Below are 16968 nucleotides of genomic sequence, written 5' to 3' on the forward strand. Positions count from 1 at the left end.
AGAGCATCAGACACAGGGCATCTGGCCCAGAGCATCAGGAACAGAACATCATGCACAGAGCTTCAGAATCAGAGCATCAGGCACAGGGCATCCTACACAGAGGCTTCAGTAAATGTTGGCTACATGCATGCATGAATGAACATCACAGCATCTGACATACAGAAGGTACCTAACTTATGCTAGGGTTCTTCCTCCTAAGCTGCTTTATCTGCGTTCCTCGGTGCTTAATATTACCTTCTGAGAACTGGTTTCTTTTCTGCCAGGAGTACCATAATACTTTGGTTAGCTGCTGGTTTACTAAGTGTTGGTGTTGTCATGAATGTTATCCGTACTTTGGAATTTACGTTTTCGCACTTGAACGTATTATCTTGAGAAGAGCTACATTATCAGCTAAATGTGAGTGGTCAAGAAGGATCCTTGCATTTCAGGACCTCTGTCTGATCATATGGGTACCATGGTCACTTTCACGAAAGGAAACCGGCCATCCACTGGGGAGGCATTGTATAGATATTAATGCTGACTAGAAGTGATGAAAACAGCTTAGACAAAAGGGCTTTAGTGTTAAAAAGACAAGGGTAGTAGAGACGAATCATTAGGTTATGAGCTGCAATATGAAGAAACTCCAGTTTCTATGAGGCTGAACTAGAAAATTAGAGCTATATCAACAGAAACATGAATGAGAAGTTCCCCAGTTTAGTAAAATCTTGATAAAACTCTCTTATGAATATACTAGAAAAACAATCGATTATATAAAACTATCATGATATGGGGTAGCAAAAGAATTATTTATCCATGCATACTGAGATGTTTCATTTAATAAAAGTTTCTTAGTTTTTTTTAAGTTTTAAAAATTATACTAGGTTTTATGATTAAAAAATATCCTGGCTTTTACTACCAGTATTAGTCAATTAAAGGAGATCTGAAAAAATTACATACTGAGCACTTATTATCCACTCAGAAACTATACAGTGTCTATAGAATAATTTAAAGTGTTAGCCATGACCTCAACTCTATTTATTTCCTCATTGTGAAATCTCATTTATTATTTACTTTCCTGTTAAAACAAAATCACACTTTCATTACCAAAATAAATCTTAGTTCTCAAGAGGTTTAAGCTGGGAAGTGGTGGTTCACACCACAAACACTCAGAGGGCTGGGGCAGGTGGATCTCTGTGAGTTCTAGGCCAGTCTACTTTACACAGCTGGTTTTGGGACAGCCTGGGCTACACAATGAAACCTTATCTGAAAATAAAAGGCTGCTCAGTGATTTAATGGCGGGAAAGCACTACATAGATGTTTATGATTAGCAGACATGCAGTAGTAGCTTTGCTGGATGATCTGTCAGAAGGCTGCAGTAAAATTATGGGTCAGGAAGGAAGCGATCTCAAGCCCAATGGGAAGGAAACACTTCCAAACCCATTCAGTTGGATTTTGTCAGGCTTCATGTTCTGGTTGCCTATAATTGACAAGTTAGCCTTTTGTCACATTAATTTCAGGTAATTCCTCACAGTATGGACAGTTGGCTTTTCCTCCAAATGAGGATTCTGATGGCAAAAGAACATAACAGTGGGCCTTCAAATGGAGGCTGTAACCCATCTTCAGTGGTGACACCCCTCTGCTTCAACCCACAAAAGCATAAAAAGCAACAGGGCAGTTTGGGAATGTTGTGATGAGCACTAAACTGAGAAATATGGACCTGGTGGGGAGCATCTGTGGCTGAGGAATAGTAAGGGTGGGTCTGATTCCAGAGTCTCAGCTTCTAGTGATAGTGATTACTATGCTATGTGATGACCATAAGGACAACAGCTCCTTTGTTGGAAAACTACAAAGGTACTAGTCATAGCTTCTGTTGAAGACTTATTTTCTGGATATTAAAAAAATACACCATTGAGATTTTTTTATACTTACTTTTGGCCTTTCAGTCTTTCCTAGACTCATCTTCTTTTCTGGCCTGTCCATTTTTTTTTTACATAATTTTTTTAATGCATCAGATCTGATTTGTACTGCTCCTACATTGATGAGTATGTGACTTTCTATTGGAGTAAGGTTGACATACTAGTGGCAAGACTCTTAAAATTGACTCTCTTTCCTAGTAGCTATCAATTAGTAATCAGTTAACTAGATAGGGGTCTGACTTTATGTCTACCACCCCTCTTCATGCTGAGATTTGACCTGGTCTGAACTTTCACTTTGTTTGCACCTAGTTGTGCATGCTGCTACAACTACTGGGAGTTCACATGTCTTACAATGTGTAGACATTATTTTCTTGTGTTGTCTTGAGACATCTAGCTCTGACTCTTCTTCTGTTCCCTCATTTGCAATAACCCATGAACCTTTGGAAGAAGGATGCAGTAGAGATGTTTCAATTAGAACTGAACATTCCATAATCTCTTATTCTTTGAACCTTCGCTTATTGTGACCCTCATGTTAATCACCATCTACTGCAAATAGTAGCTTCTCTGATGAAGACCAGGAGAGGCATTAATTTATGGACATAACAATACTCCATCAAAATCCAGTCTAGTGCCATGTCCATTTCACACAATAATAGTGATATTATTCTCCCATGAGACCTATGACCTGTCTAGTTATGAGTTCTTGTCCTGTGGTGACAGGTATGAATTTTATCTTGTAGAGCAGGATAATCTAATCAGAAAGTGGTTGAGTATGCCTATGGTGTTTGAAAAAAGTGGGGATGTATTTCCATGCAAGTTCTTATTCCAGTGACTAGCATTTATAGCTAGATAAAATGGATGATTATTTTTCTCCTCTATTAGCATTCATATCACTTTCTAGCACTATGAAAGCTAACCAGCAAGGGTAAAACCTCCGGCAGCAGTGGCTCAACATCTCCAGGTTCTGTGACCTCACTATGTGGTGTCTCCAAGAACAGAGGGACTTCTTTCATAGTCAATGTAATTGTAGAAGATTTGAGAATGGTTTTGTTGTTGTTTATTTTCGGTAATCGTTATTACTTATTTTTCAGATATTGAACTTCAGGAGAATTGTGCCATCCCTGTAGGAAAAAAACGATATAAGAACTAAAATATGTTAAATTTTCCTATTCATGATTAAGATTCCAAGCACAAAGGGAAGAAGGATATAGTTTCATAAAATTGTCCCAGAAAGGATGGAAGCAAAACAGTCACCAATCAACTAACCATTCACTACAGATATCAGTATGGAATCTTAACTGAATTTTAACTGTTGAGTAATATGTATGAGATACAAGAAAAAAGAGTGAAACTTATTGTATTCAAAGGCTTGTCTTTTATTTTCAATTACAGACATATCTTGTGATAACAGATAGCATATATTTGACAAAATTAAAAAAAACTAATTCCTTTAGAAAACTGCTTACTGTTAACATACCAGCAGTTTGATTATGTTTCTGAGGAAGGACTTGGTCAGCTTTCATGTTGAGAAACTTATTTGATACAATTTAGTTAGGAGGACGTGAACAAGTACTAATTAACAAATACTACATCACGGTGTCCCTGGAGTTCTGCCGTATAAAACAAATGATGTTCTTCCCAGGGGATGCTGAGCTGCACATCTGCAATTTGCTCATGTGTAACAGATCTTTGCATGTGTTTAGATTTAAGGAGCCTCACGTGGGTTAAAACCATTTCGACCTTTCAGTATTTATACTCTGTAATTTTAATCAATGTTTTCCTTATCTAACCTGGTTAATAGGTTAGAAAACATTGTAGAATATGTTTGAGGAAAGAGTGATCTATGTTACCCAAGGTCACAAGCTAAGGAAAGTAAGAGTCAGGGGCTAGGAAGATGGCTTAGCAGATCAAAATGTGAGTTTGATGCCTAGATCTCATGGTGGAAGAAAAGAACCAAGTTGTCCTCTGTTCTCCATACATAAGCCATGACATGCAGGTGCTTGCAGACATTAGCATATTACATATGCATGTTTACACATACACAGAAACACACACATAAGTAAAATCATACTATACTATATTATACTGCACTATACTATATTATATGATTCTACTTCATACTATAATATTCTATACTATGCTATACTGTCCCATACTATACTATACTATATGATACTATTCTATGCTGTTCTGTACTGTACTACACTATACTATACTATACTGTACTGTACTACACTATACTATACTGTACTATACTACACTATACTATACTATACTGTACTATACTATACTATATTACACTACACTACACGGTACTGTACTATACTATACTGTACTGTACTATATTATACTACACTATACTATACTATACTGTACTGTACTACACTATACTATACTATACTGTACTGTACTATACTATACTACACTATACTATACTGTACTGTTGTATACTGTACTATACTGTACTGTTGTATACTGCACTATACTGTACTGTACTATATTATACTAAACTATACTATATTATACTACACTATACTATACAATACTGTACTGTACTGTACTATACTAAAAACATGGGTTTCCAGGGAAGGGTCCATGGAGTGTAAATGTATTCTACCCTTCTTGGAGGACTGAGCTCTATTCTGTCAACAAATGCTCATTATGTACTTACTATACGACAGGTATATGTGCCTGGGGTAAATCTATAAATGAAAGAGCTTGAAGATCCTTAACCTAGTACAGTTCAGCAGGAGGAAACAGACGATAGATATAAATAGAAGACAATCTGAGCTTTTTCTTATGCCCCACTGTTTCTGTTTACTCCATTGTTTTTGCAATATGGAGTTATTGTTAAGAAAATATTCTTTGTCCAGGGAAAGAAAGAAAGTCATTCCAACTCCTTTCTTATTGTTTTATTTTGATACTGATTATTAGGACTTAGTGGGCTTTATTCCTGCCTAATTTGCTTTAATGGAAAAATTGAAAATATATGCATACATGATTGAGATCTATAAAGAAAGAAATGTTAGAATGGCATCAATGTTATGTACCCACATATATAATCCTAACAGAACACACAAAAGTACCATGTGGGAGCATGAACAAGTCTGTTTCTTTGTCTCCTTCACGTCTAGTCCTCAATTCATTTTTGGGCTTTGTATTTACAAGTAGAAGCAAATTCTGCTGCAAAGGAAGCTTTTTTCCCCTCTCTCAAGTTTTCTGAGATACCAGGAGGAAGCAAGGTTCTTTTCTATTTCCCCATGTTTCTACTATGTCACATAATTGTGTGCATTCGAATGCATTTTTTTAAAAAATAAGGACAACATTTAATTGGGACTGGCTTACAGGTTCAGAGGTTCAGTCCTTTATCATCAAGGTGGGAACATGGCAGCATCCAGGCAGGCATGGTGCAGGAGGAGCTGAGAGTTCTACATCTTCATCTGAAGGTTGTAGTAGAACACTCTCTACCAGGCAGTTAGAATGAGAGTCCTTTTTTCTTAATTTGAACAACTTTAAAAAAATAAAGATAAATGTACAGATTTTAAAAGCATTTTGCATAACAGTATATGAATACATTTTTGTCAGTACTTTAATTTTTTGAAAGGTTTGAGAGTATGCCTTAAAATCTTACTAGTTACAATGAACATAAAGTACGTGTAAAACAAGATGTAACCTGGAAATAGTCAAAGTTTTCTTGGTGTGTAAAGATTAAGCATAATGATTTTTCAATTTTTTTGCCTTTGTTTTTCATGAAATTCATATAGTCTATAAGTTGTTTCTGGGGTATTCAGAGCTTTCTGGGGTTACTATCCCATTATCAGTGACTGCATATTATATCAGTTTTTTGTGACTTGGTTACCTCACTCAGGATGATATTCTCTAGATGTATCCATATTCTTAAGAATTTCATAAAGTCATTGTTTCTGATAGCTGAGTAGTACTCCATTGTGTAAATATACCACAATTTTTGTATCCATTCATCTACTGAAGGACATCTGTGTTTTTTCCAGCTTCTGGCCATTACTCAGCTTCTATTTCTTTATGCCTTTCCCCCCGTTCTTGTTTAAGGATCTCCATCATCATCTTGAGTTATGATTTTGGTTCTGAGTCTTCTTTTTCTGGAGTGTTTGGCATTCTGCTGTTTGCTGTGATGGGAGAGCTGGGTTCCGGTTTTGCCAGGTTGTCTTTGTTTCTATTGGGTAATTTCTTTTACTTTCCTCTTGCCATCTTGTTGTCTGTAATTATATATGGTCTTGACAGTGATTCTTTCCCTTCTCTCCCATGTACCTTGACTCTGTCCCTAGATCTCCGCTGTTCCCTTTGGCAGATGGTGTGTTTGGTCTGCATGAAAGGGCCCTCTGGGTGGAAACAGAGTCCCCAAAGCAGAGTTTCTGTTCCCCTGAACCAATGGGCGAGGGCACTTTCCGTGTGCTCAGCCCAGACCTCTCTGTGCCTAGGCTACTTGCAGAGCAGTCTCACCAGGCCTGCTTCCCTTGATTTCCACTTTTCCCAGTGGCAGATAGCCTGAGCGTTTGGTCTGCATGCACTGGCCCTTCGGGTGGAAACTGAATCCCTATGGCAGAGTTTCTGCTCCCCTGAACCAATCAGGGCTGGGGGGGGGAGGCTCTTTCCACGTGCTTGGCTACTCACAGAACAGTCTCAACAGGCTTTCTTCCCTGGATCTTTGCTGTTCCTGGAGGCAGATGGCCTCTTGAATACATTCTTTACCATCTGTGGTAGTTTGAATATGCTTGGCCTAGGGAGTGACACTATTAAGAGGTTTGGTCTTGTTGGAGGAAATGTGTCACTCTAGGGGTGGGCTTTGAGACCCTCTTCCTAGCTGCCTGTAAAACAGTCTGCTCCTGGCTTCCTTTGTGTGGAGATGTAAAATTCTCAGCTCCTTGAGTGCAATGCTTACCTAGATGCTTCCATGCTTCCACCTTAAGGATAATGGACTGACTTCTGAACCTGTAAGCCAGCTTCAAGTAAATGTTGTCCTTTCTAAGAGTTGGGAATGACCAGGTTCCCAAAGTGGTTTGCCTTGGAGAACTTGCACGGTCTGCATGCTTTCTGTTCTCTGTTGTAAATAGGGCTTTCAATACATTCTCCTCAGTTCCTCTTTCTCAGCATGCTATCTCCTTCCTGCTGAGTCTTCTAAGGGAATAAAGGAAAGAATGCATCACCAGAGCAAAACAACTCACCTCTCAGAGCTCATCTAGACTGGATGGGTTCCTGGGCAGACAGGACTATCTATAGTTGAGCTTATTTCTGAGTGGAATTTGGATGTTTTTTTAGAAAGGCATAGTGCAGTCTTACACTTGTTGAACATCCAACTTCTTTTCCATGCCTTTATTTCAACAAGTAGTAATGATAACTCAAAACAAAATGAATCAACTGAAGAACTGAAGAACTGCCAAATTTAGCAAAAAAAAAAAAAAAAAAAAAAAAAAAAAAAAAAAAAAAGGAAACAAGAAACCAGGATGATCTATTTTATTTGAATTTCAGATGAAAGAAAACTGAATATGAACCATATCTACACTATGTTTCAGCTGACAGTGTTACCTGCAAGTAATATATTTCACATAGTAAAAATTTGCTACATGCGTATTCATTGGTGGGTTTAGGTGTCACAGAAAATGGAAGTTCCTGAAAAAAAATCAGCCACTGACAAAAGATTGTTAGAGACAGAATGTGTCAAAAATTACCAAATCACCAAATTACCGTGTCCCTGAAGAGGTTACATACTTGGTCTGTGTCCTCCTTTGGGGACTGACATTGTCATTGAAATACATCTATGCATGTGTGGGTTAGCTCCTTGAGGCTGTGTCTGCCAAAGGATCTGAGAAGGGAACAGTGAAAAATGTTTGGTTAGGACACAAGGAAGTTCATATTCTAATTTTGCAAGGGTAGGGACAGTCATGGCTCCTTTGGCCCTTGCTTAGGCTCCCCCCCAATCCTAAAATCCCTTAGCTGCACCCCACTAATGAATAATGATTAACCATCATGTAGGCTTGTTAGGATTAGAGTTGAGTGTGTTAAGTGCTTTGCACAATGACTGGAATGCACAAACTCTAAAAGGGGGTAGGACTATAATTAGAAGTTTATGTATGACTCAGAGAAATGATTTGTCAGTCATGTAGGATGCTTGTGCCTAGAACCTAAGCAAATGTGGAAAACTTCAGGTTAGCTCTGGAAATAGGAAAAATTATACTAATAAAGTCTTCATTCCTTTCTTTTTGATACCACTCACTATTTTGCTCTCATAGGCAGTGCTGTTCTTTAACTGAGCAGTCCTTTTTTGTGGTATAAATATTCACATAAAGGAATAGAAATTGGCTCTTTTGATGACTCCTAGAATATCATGACTCTGCCATTAGAAAAGCTTATTGTAACATTTACACCATTCTGACATCATTGACCATGAACAAAGCATTTTGAATCATGGATTCTGGTCTGTATTGAGGTAAAAGAACTCTTAATTTTTATGATTATATTGCTTGAAGCTTTTCTTTAAGTTTGATGTCTTTAAGTATCCCTGTGAGAGCTTCTCCTACTACATACATTAAAAATATCCATTCATTTTATGTGACAATCTTACTAAAGATCCAGCATTTTTTCCCTTTTTTGATCATTTTATTGAACATTCTCTGCATTTACATTTCAAATGTTATCCCCTCTCCCCTCTCTGCAATTCCCCCTTCCCCTCCCCTTGGATCCATGCAGATGCTCCCACTCCAAACCACCCACTCCCACCTCAGCGCCTTGGCATTCCCCTACACTGTGAAAGCAAGTCTTCACTGGACCAAAGGCCTCTCCTCCCATTGATGCCAGACAATGCCATCCTCTGCTACACATACAACTGGAGCCATGGGTCTCTCTGTGTGAATTCACTGGTTGGTGTTTATGTCCCAGAGAGTTCTGGAGGGTTTGGTTGGTTGATACTGTTGTTCTTTGCATGGTGTTGCAAACCCTTCCAGCCCCCTTAGTCCTTTCTCTAGCATTTTCATTGGGCTCTGATGGTTAGCTGCAAACATCCTCAACTGTATCTGTATGACTCAGGCAGAGCCTCTGTAGGGGTATCCATATAAGCACTTCTAAGCATCATCAATAGTGATTAGGCTTGGTGGCTGCATATGGGATGGATTCCAAGGTGAGGCAGTCTCTAACTGATCTTTTCTTCAGTCCCTGCTCCTCCGTTTGTCCCTGTATTTCCTCTGTTTTCCCTTTTAAAAGAACTGAAGCATCCACATTTTGATCTTCTTTCCTTTTGAGCTTCATAAGGTCTGTGAATTGTTTCTTGGGTCTTCCGAACTTCTGGACTAGTATCTATTATAAGTGAATACATACAATGTGTGTTCTTTTGTGACTGGGTTTCCTTACTCAGGATGATAGTTTCTAGTTCCATTCATTTGAATAAAAATTTCATAATGTGATTTTTTAATAGCTGAGCAGTGATTCTCCAGAAGTTCGTTTATTTTTCAGGATAGTTTTTGCTATCCTGGGTTTTTTTTTTTTTTCCAAATGAATTTGCAACTTGCTCTTTCTAACTCTATGAAAAATTGAGTTGGAATTTTGTTGGGAATTGCTTTGAATCTGTGGATTGCTTTGGGCAAGTTGGCCATTTTTACTATATGAATCCTGCCAATCATGAGCCTGGAAGTTCATTCCAACTTCTGAGATCTTCTTCCTTTCTTCAGAGACTTGAAGTTCTTATTATTCAGATCTTTCACTTGCTTGGTTAGGGTCACAGGAAGGTATTTTGTATTATTTGTCTCTGACTAGAGCTTGTCCTTCTTGTTTGCCTGTGAGCCTGCGGTCTTAGGGGTGAGAGCACTCCTAGGTGATCAGCTCTTTGTGGAAGGTTTTGGGTCCCTATGGAATTGGGAGGGCCCAAGATATGGACATAGATGGAAACTGAAAAGGTCCAATCCCAAGCACCCCTGCGATTCTTGTGCCCTGTGAGCTCCTGATAGGTTTCTCTTTGGACAGTCAGTGGAAAGAAAGTGGGGTTTCACCTGTGGGCTTACAAGTTAGAGCACTCCTGAGTGCTCAGCTGTCCATGGGCTAGTTGTGTGTATAGATCACAGTGGGCTGGCCCTCCCATAATTTTTCTAAATTGCTGCAATATTTTTGTATGCAGAAAGAAATTTTACTCCATTTCTAATTTGAAATATTACTAAATTATTAAAGGAAAATAGTGAGTTATTACAAAAATTTGTTAAGCTTTCAATTACTGTATTACTGAATTTCACAGAACAAGATATACACATTCCTTTGATATATCTGCCTATTGATGAAGCATTTATGTTGTACAGATAATAGATAAATGAAAGACAGCTCAAGATGTTTTAAAATACTATAAAAACAATTTTGAGAATCCAGTTCATACCCTGCCACTAGGTTTGGCACAAAAATTTTATCTAGTTCAGATTGTATTTTAGAAGACTTCACCTCCTCTAGAGATGTACCAAAATGTCTTACTCACATAAACTCCTTCTAGGAAAACACAAGAGACATATAACCGACAAACTAGGTTTGGCTTTGACAGCTCCCATCTATAACTAAACATTTTACTTGTCATTTTTCATCTACAATACAAGATGTTGGACTGAAAATTATTTTATGTTATCTCCATTTTAAAATCACATTTAATTATTTATTTATTTTCTGTGGCAGAATTGAATCCACAGCCCTCTTATATGGTAGGCAAGCACTCTTTCCCTGAGTTACATCCTTGTCTCTTTCTGTGTCTGTCTTGAACAAAGTCTGGCTTAACTGCAGTGAACAGAGTTCTTGAAAGATGAAGCTGAGAGGGAGCAATGGTGAGAAGGTCTAGTCCCCAAAGATTATCTCTCTCTTTGCTCTTTGGTAGTGCTGCTGTTTCTTCAAGTTAGACGTTTCAAGTTAATTCTGTTTAACGACACATGCTCTTGTTAATATAGTGTTGGAGGGGGTCTCAGAATTATGCAATTATAATTTTATTTTAGGTCAGAGGGTGAAGACTAGAAATAAACAAGTTATTACAAAAGTATAGAGTGGTCAACTGCACAGCTCTTGATAAAGCCAAGTAAAAGCCAGTTTGCAAATCACTAGGTTTGCAATGGGAGCACGCTCTTCTATTTCCATATGCATTCATACACAGACTTGGAATTTTTGTAGAAACAGTGTGCTGAACAAAATTCAAAAGGATCACTTTTTGAGGAATTTCATGAAGCCTGAACAGTCATTTAAATCAAAAAGTATGTAATTTTCTATGAAAGACGTGAGCTGCAGAAATATGTTTTTCCACTGGTTCTATCTTCCTGAATTCTAGATAGTTTTATTGATGCATGATAGCCACAACCCAAATGTTTGGACGCTAAAGGAAGTTATCAAGGATTCAATTTTTATTATCCCAAACCAAAATTTCTATAAAAGCAGTTTGGGCTAGCAAGCATGATTTTTTGGTTCATATCACTGGAAAGCAAACAAAGTTTGAAGAATGTGTTTTGCAAGAGAATTATCTCTATTTCCACATATTACCATACAAAGCATAGCTGTTCAAAATGCATCATGGTAGCAAATTACTTACAGGAAGATCCATGCAGATGAAACAAATGATCACAACCAAAGAGAACCTAGATACCGGAATCTATCTGCCTCTTTGTTTTGGTTTGATGCCATGAAACAAGAAGATTTCCTTAAGACAAACAATAATCAACCAATCAATCATACAAACAAATAAAATACAAACCATGCTCCCATTTATTAAAAAAACAAATGTTAGTCTTTGGATTTGCAAGGAAACCTCTTGAAATGGAAACATGGAAAGAAAATAATTTGAATGAAGCTTAGTAGGTATTTGTTTATGTGTCAAATCAACACAGGGTCATTTGTTCTAGTTGGGGTTTAGGTGGATTGCTTTGTTTGTTTGTCTGTGTTTATCCACACAGAAGCTAGAGTTTTCTGGGAAAAGAAACCTCGGCCGAGAAAATGTCTATAGGCAAGTCTGTGGGGCATTTCGTTATGTGTGTGTGTGTGTGGGGGGGGGGTTAGCTCACTGTGGGTGGAGTTATATAAGAAAACCACAAAGAGCAAATCAGTTAGCAAAATTAGGGCCTCTGTTTGGTTCCAGTAACTAACTTCTGTCTTGAGTTTCTGCCTTGAGTTCCTGCCCTAACTTCCCTCAGTTACAGTGTCACCTGAGAGCTGTAAGATGAAATAACTCCCCTCCCCCCAAAGTCAAAGTACAGTGATGGCGGACAGTGGATGAGACTACTTTTGAATGTAACTCACTCTTGCTGAGCTGTTTTTGATGAAGCGAATGATTCCGGTCAAGTAGGACTTGTCCGAGTAGGTTATAAAAGGACCATGGTATTTATACCGTGTGTTTTCTCATTTGTCTTGTCCCAAGGCCGGCTCAAGGGCCCCACTATGTTGGTAGCGTGGTTTGATAACCCTACAATTATGCTCAGTTACAGAACATTCCTTTGATTAGCAAGTTAAACTTTCAGATAAGATAGAAACTCTGGCTGATAGTATAGATTCAGTACTTGAGATGCTTTGAGCTAGGGGTGTCCCAGTAGGCCATGCCTCACTGTTCACATTACAGAAACAGTGAGGTACTATGCTACATATCAAAGCAAGCCTGGCTTACAAGTTCACCCAGCATCTTTCAGTTCCCATTTGGCATACCCGTCCCCTAACTCTGAACTTTCTAGGCTAACTCTGGGCTGCCCTTCCCCTAGAGTCTCTTTGCTATGTAATCCAGACATTTTTGTTTCTTCTCTTCTCCCGCAAAAACCTTTTTCTTCTCTCTGGTAGCATTCATTCTCTTTCTCTTTCCCCTTCACTTCTTTCTTCCTTAGGGCCAGTGAACTTGCCATCTGAGAGCAGCTTCCCAATAAACCTGCATATAAATATAGCTTGAATTGACTCATTTTACCAGCAGTGAAATAACTTATCAAATACTATTTTATTGTGTTCAACCACTATGTTTTGTGGCGATAATTTCTAAGTGTAAAACATGTCATGAATATACTTAGACCTCTGCTTTGTTTGCCTGCTTCTCCTCATTGATATTAGTTATAATACAGTGATTACATCTTATAGAAGTTCAAAAATTACTGCAATGAATGAATAAATGATGCAGGAATGACATGATTTCTATTCTCAGAAAGCCCCCCGATCTTTCTACAATAAATCATATAGATTTTGACATCTGAGACGATGTTTTGGAAAGACCATATTGCCTATGGCGATGTCATATACATATAAGGAAGTAAGTACCCTTGATGGAATTTTATGCGCACAATTTTTAATGCATGAAACCGGTGAAGCTACTACTGTGTGAATTATAATGTGGAGTCAAGCCCATTTGGAAACTCTTCAAGTTGGAGTGAATAACTATAATGAAGACCAGTGTATTGATTTCAAGCCAACATATAACCTCATCATGTTTATTTCATTATTTCTTCCTTTTTGATGTTCATTACATCAGTCACATCTTTTATCACTTGTTTAATTAAAGAATAGGCATGGGAAGAAGTAGAAGATTTTGTGACTCTCCTACCTGTAATTAGAACTATTAGTTGGAAAGAACGTTCTACCTCAGTAACTGTTTTAATTCCAAATATGTGGGCTCATAATACTGGAAATAGTATGAGTATAGAGTTTAAGAGACTTGAGTAGTTGCCTCGGTTCTAGTAGTTGGTCACACACGTGTGAAAATTCAAACCCTCATTCTCTCTGTCTTAACATTTTTATGCATAAAATTGGTATGTTGGGCTAAGGCTTTCTAAGTTTCATTCTAGAAAAATAATACATTATACCAGTGTTTGGCTAGAATGTCAAAAGTAGACTGTCACCACCTGCAAATGATGCCCCCCCCAGATTATCAGTTTTTCAAGGCTTTGACAGCTGCATTATTTGAATTACAATAAACTTATTATAATATGTAGGTTGTATTTAAACTGTGACAGAAAAAGAAAGTTCAGGAACTCAGAATGTGCCTGAAAAACAGGGTTCTCAAAGCAAAATTAAAACCTTTGGGATTACAGGTCCCCAGCAATGTGGTATTATCAACTGTAGTGCTGAAGTCATTCTGGGAAATTGACCAACAGGATTATATTATAGTACTCCAGCAACTGATTAATATTTATACTTTATTAAACATAGCATTTATAAAAAGGAGGGGCTCTCCTTTACTTGGTAAAAGGCAAATAAATAATAAATATTTTGGAATAAGAGAATTTTTAAAAATTCTTTTCCTTGTGTTCCTAGTAACTGTTTCAGGATAAAACAAGTGTAACTTTCCAGCTATCTTGCTGAAGAAAGCCCAATGCCTTTTCTCTTTAGAATAACAGAGTGGTTAATTAGGGACTCTTCAGGTAGTCTTAGTGCGGGATTCTGCTTGTAAGGGGACATGTATTGGAGTTTCTGTGGGCCTCTAGTTTCTCCACATATTATTCTCTAACCACAGGGGATGAGTGTAAGGACACTTGTGTGTAAATGGTTATAATCAAGCACAGTCCATGACCCAGAATATACATCCAATGGTTTTAGTTGTGGTTTTGTTTCCCTTTGCTTCCTTTCCAACCTTGGCCACCTTTTCTCTATTATTCTCTATCTGTAAAGCAAAGTAAGATGAAATGAAGTAATACTGAGAACATCAAAGCCTAAAGTATAATTGGAAGTCTACAGATGTGTGAATCATCCATGAGTTCCATTACCTGATAACATCTGGATGTGTTATACATGAGTACATTGGATTTTTCTTAGGCTCCAAATTTTAAGAATTAAAAGCCTGTCTTTAGTTTGTGCTAATTTTGTAGCCTAAATTGTCATCTGTTTGAAAATGATTCATTAATGGTGATGTAAGTTATTTTAGCATTATAAAATATCATGACATCACTGAAGCCCATGTAGAAAAGTGTGTTTGTTTTATGATTTAATTTGACTCTTCTCAGAGTTGTTCATTGATCAAATTCTTTTCATGATATGGATTACAGAGTGAGAAGCAGAGAAAGGGGTTGAAATTTGGAAACCAGTGATATTGGCTAAGTATACAGAAATTAAGTGCCTTCAGGTGAGTAAAATTTACCATTTCTTACAACCCCCAAAACGTACAAACTTATTAAATCCTCCATGAAGAAAAAGTGTTGTAAAATAAGTGGTTCATAAGCAAATGGCACATTGTCAAAGAACTTAATAACAGTCACAAATTCACATAAAATATGAAGTACTTCCTATCTTTGTACTTTTAAACTGATCATTTTTCAAAGTGATATTTTTATTAATCCTTTGAGAACTTCATACAATGAATTTTGATCTTATTCATCTTTCTTTCCCAATTCCAACAGATAACTTTATGTGTTTGTGTTTTCCCTCTCACTCTTTCCTTCCACACCCCCTCTGTCATTGAAAAGTCCCATTATCTCCAGTTTGTATTGGCCCACTCCTACGAATTTCTGGGAATGAGGCTTGCTCTATAATGTGCTTGATGTACCATTGTCATACCATTATAGAATCAGTTCTCCCCAATTTTCCATCTTGAGCTAGGCTACTGAGTAGCTATGTCTCTGGCCTTTTAAATGACTACTGATTCCCAGTCATATGCATTACGTTCCTAGGTCTAGGCCCATCACGCTGTAATTGTGTTAATAGTTCCACAAGACTTTGACTGTTGATTAAAGTAGGGAGAACTAAGAATAAGCAGCTGTTTATTTATTTTCTTTTACAAAGTTCTTTTTATTTCTTTATGTGTATAGTTTGTATGTTCTTTATTCATTAATTATTTTATACTTCATATGGCTGTATTCTTGTTTATCTTTTACTTAACACATACAGTAATGATTTTCATCTTGAACTTTTATGCTAATTTGTGTTAATCTTTCTTCCCCATTTGTCTTCCCAGTCTCGATTCTCTCGTTTATCTGCTTCTACGTTTTTGGTTTCATGTTCTTTGTATAGTACTGCATCCGCATCCTCAGCATATGCTTCTCCTTCTATGAACCTACCTCTTTCTACTTTCATGGCGTATATCTAGACTCACATCCACCACACACACATGTATAAAAATTAAATAATCATACAGATTTCTACAATAGTTGAACCAGTTGTAAGGATGATTCTTCTTTCATCAAATCTTCGCCAGCATTTATTGACATTTATTTTTGTCTTATGGTGATTATTCTGATTAAGATAGAATCTCAAATTAACATTTTATTGATACATAAAGATACTGAATATCTGTGAAAATCTTTTGTGGGCACTTGTGTTTCTTCTTTGCATAAGTGTTCAGTTATTAGTCAAATTGTTAATTGGTGATTTTGGCCTTTATTTTTTAACTTTAGTAGTTCTTAATATAGTCTAGATGTTAAATCCTCATTTAAAATGTAACCGGTGAAATCTTCTCCCTAAAATGAAGCCTATCTGTTTATTCTGCTAATACAAAATTAATTTCTTAATTATATGCAGTTTTATTTGCAAAGTCTTGAGTTTTTCTATGATGCAAAAGTATTATTTAGAGAATTGTTAATGTGCCTAAGTCTAGAAGTATTTTGAGGTTGTTTTTCTCCAGTAATTTTAACATTTTAGATTTTAAATTAGGTCTTTGATCCATTTTGAATTGGAGTTTTGTGCAGGTCAAGAGATATGGGTTAATTTCCTTCTGAAGGTGGATATATAGTTTGTCTACCACCACGTGTAGTAGACTGTTTTATTTCCCCACTGTATGACTCTGACATCTTTGTCAAATACTATGTGGCCCTAGATGTATAAATTTAAGTCTCGATCCTTTCCTTTGGTGCACTTGTCTACATTGTTTTGCTTGTTTGTTTGTTTTGCTATTGTGCACGCCAGCGTTCTGTTGTCTTTGCCACTGTCTTTGTAGTTTAACTTGAGGTCAAGTGTGATACTTCCAGCAGTGATCTTTCTGCTTAGAATTGCTTGGGCTTGACAGTGTGCATTGAAATCTTACTATTTACAATGATCATAAAGTTTATGTAAAACAAAATGTAACATGGAAATAGTCAAAGTTTTCTTCATGTGTAAAACTTAAATATAATGACTTTTAACTACCAAAAATTGCCAC

This window comes from Micromys minutus (genome assembly GCF_963924665.1).
Source record: "Micromys minutus genome assembly, chromosome: 5".
Classification (NCBI taxonomy): Eukaryota; Metazoa; Chordata; class Mammalia; order Rodentia; family Muridae; genus Micromys; species Micromys minutus.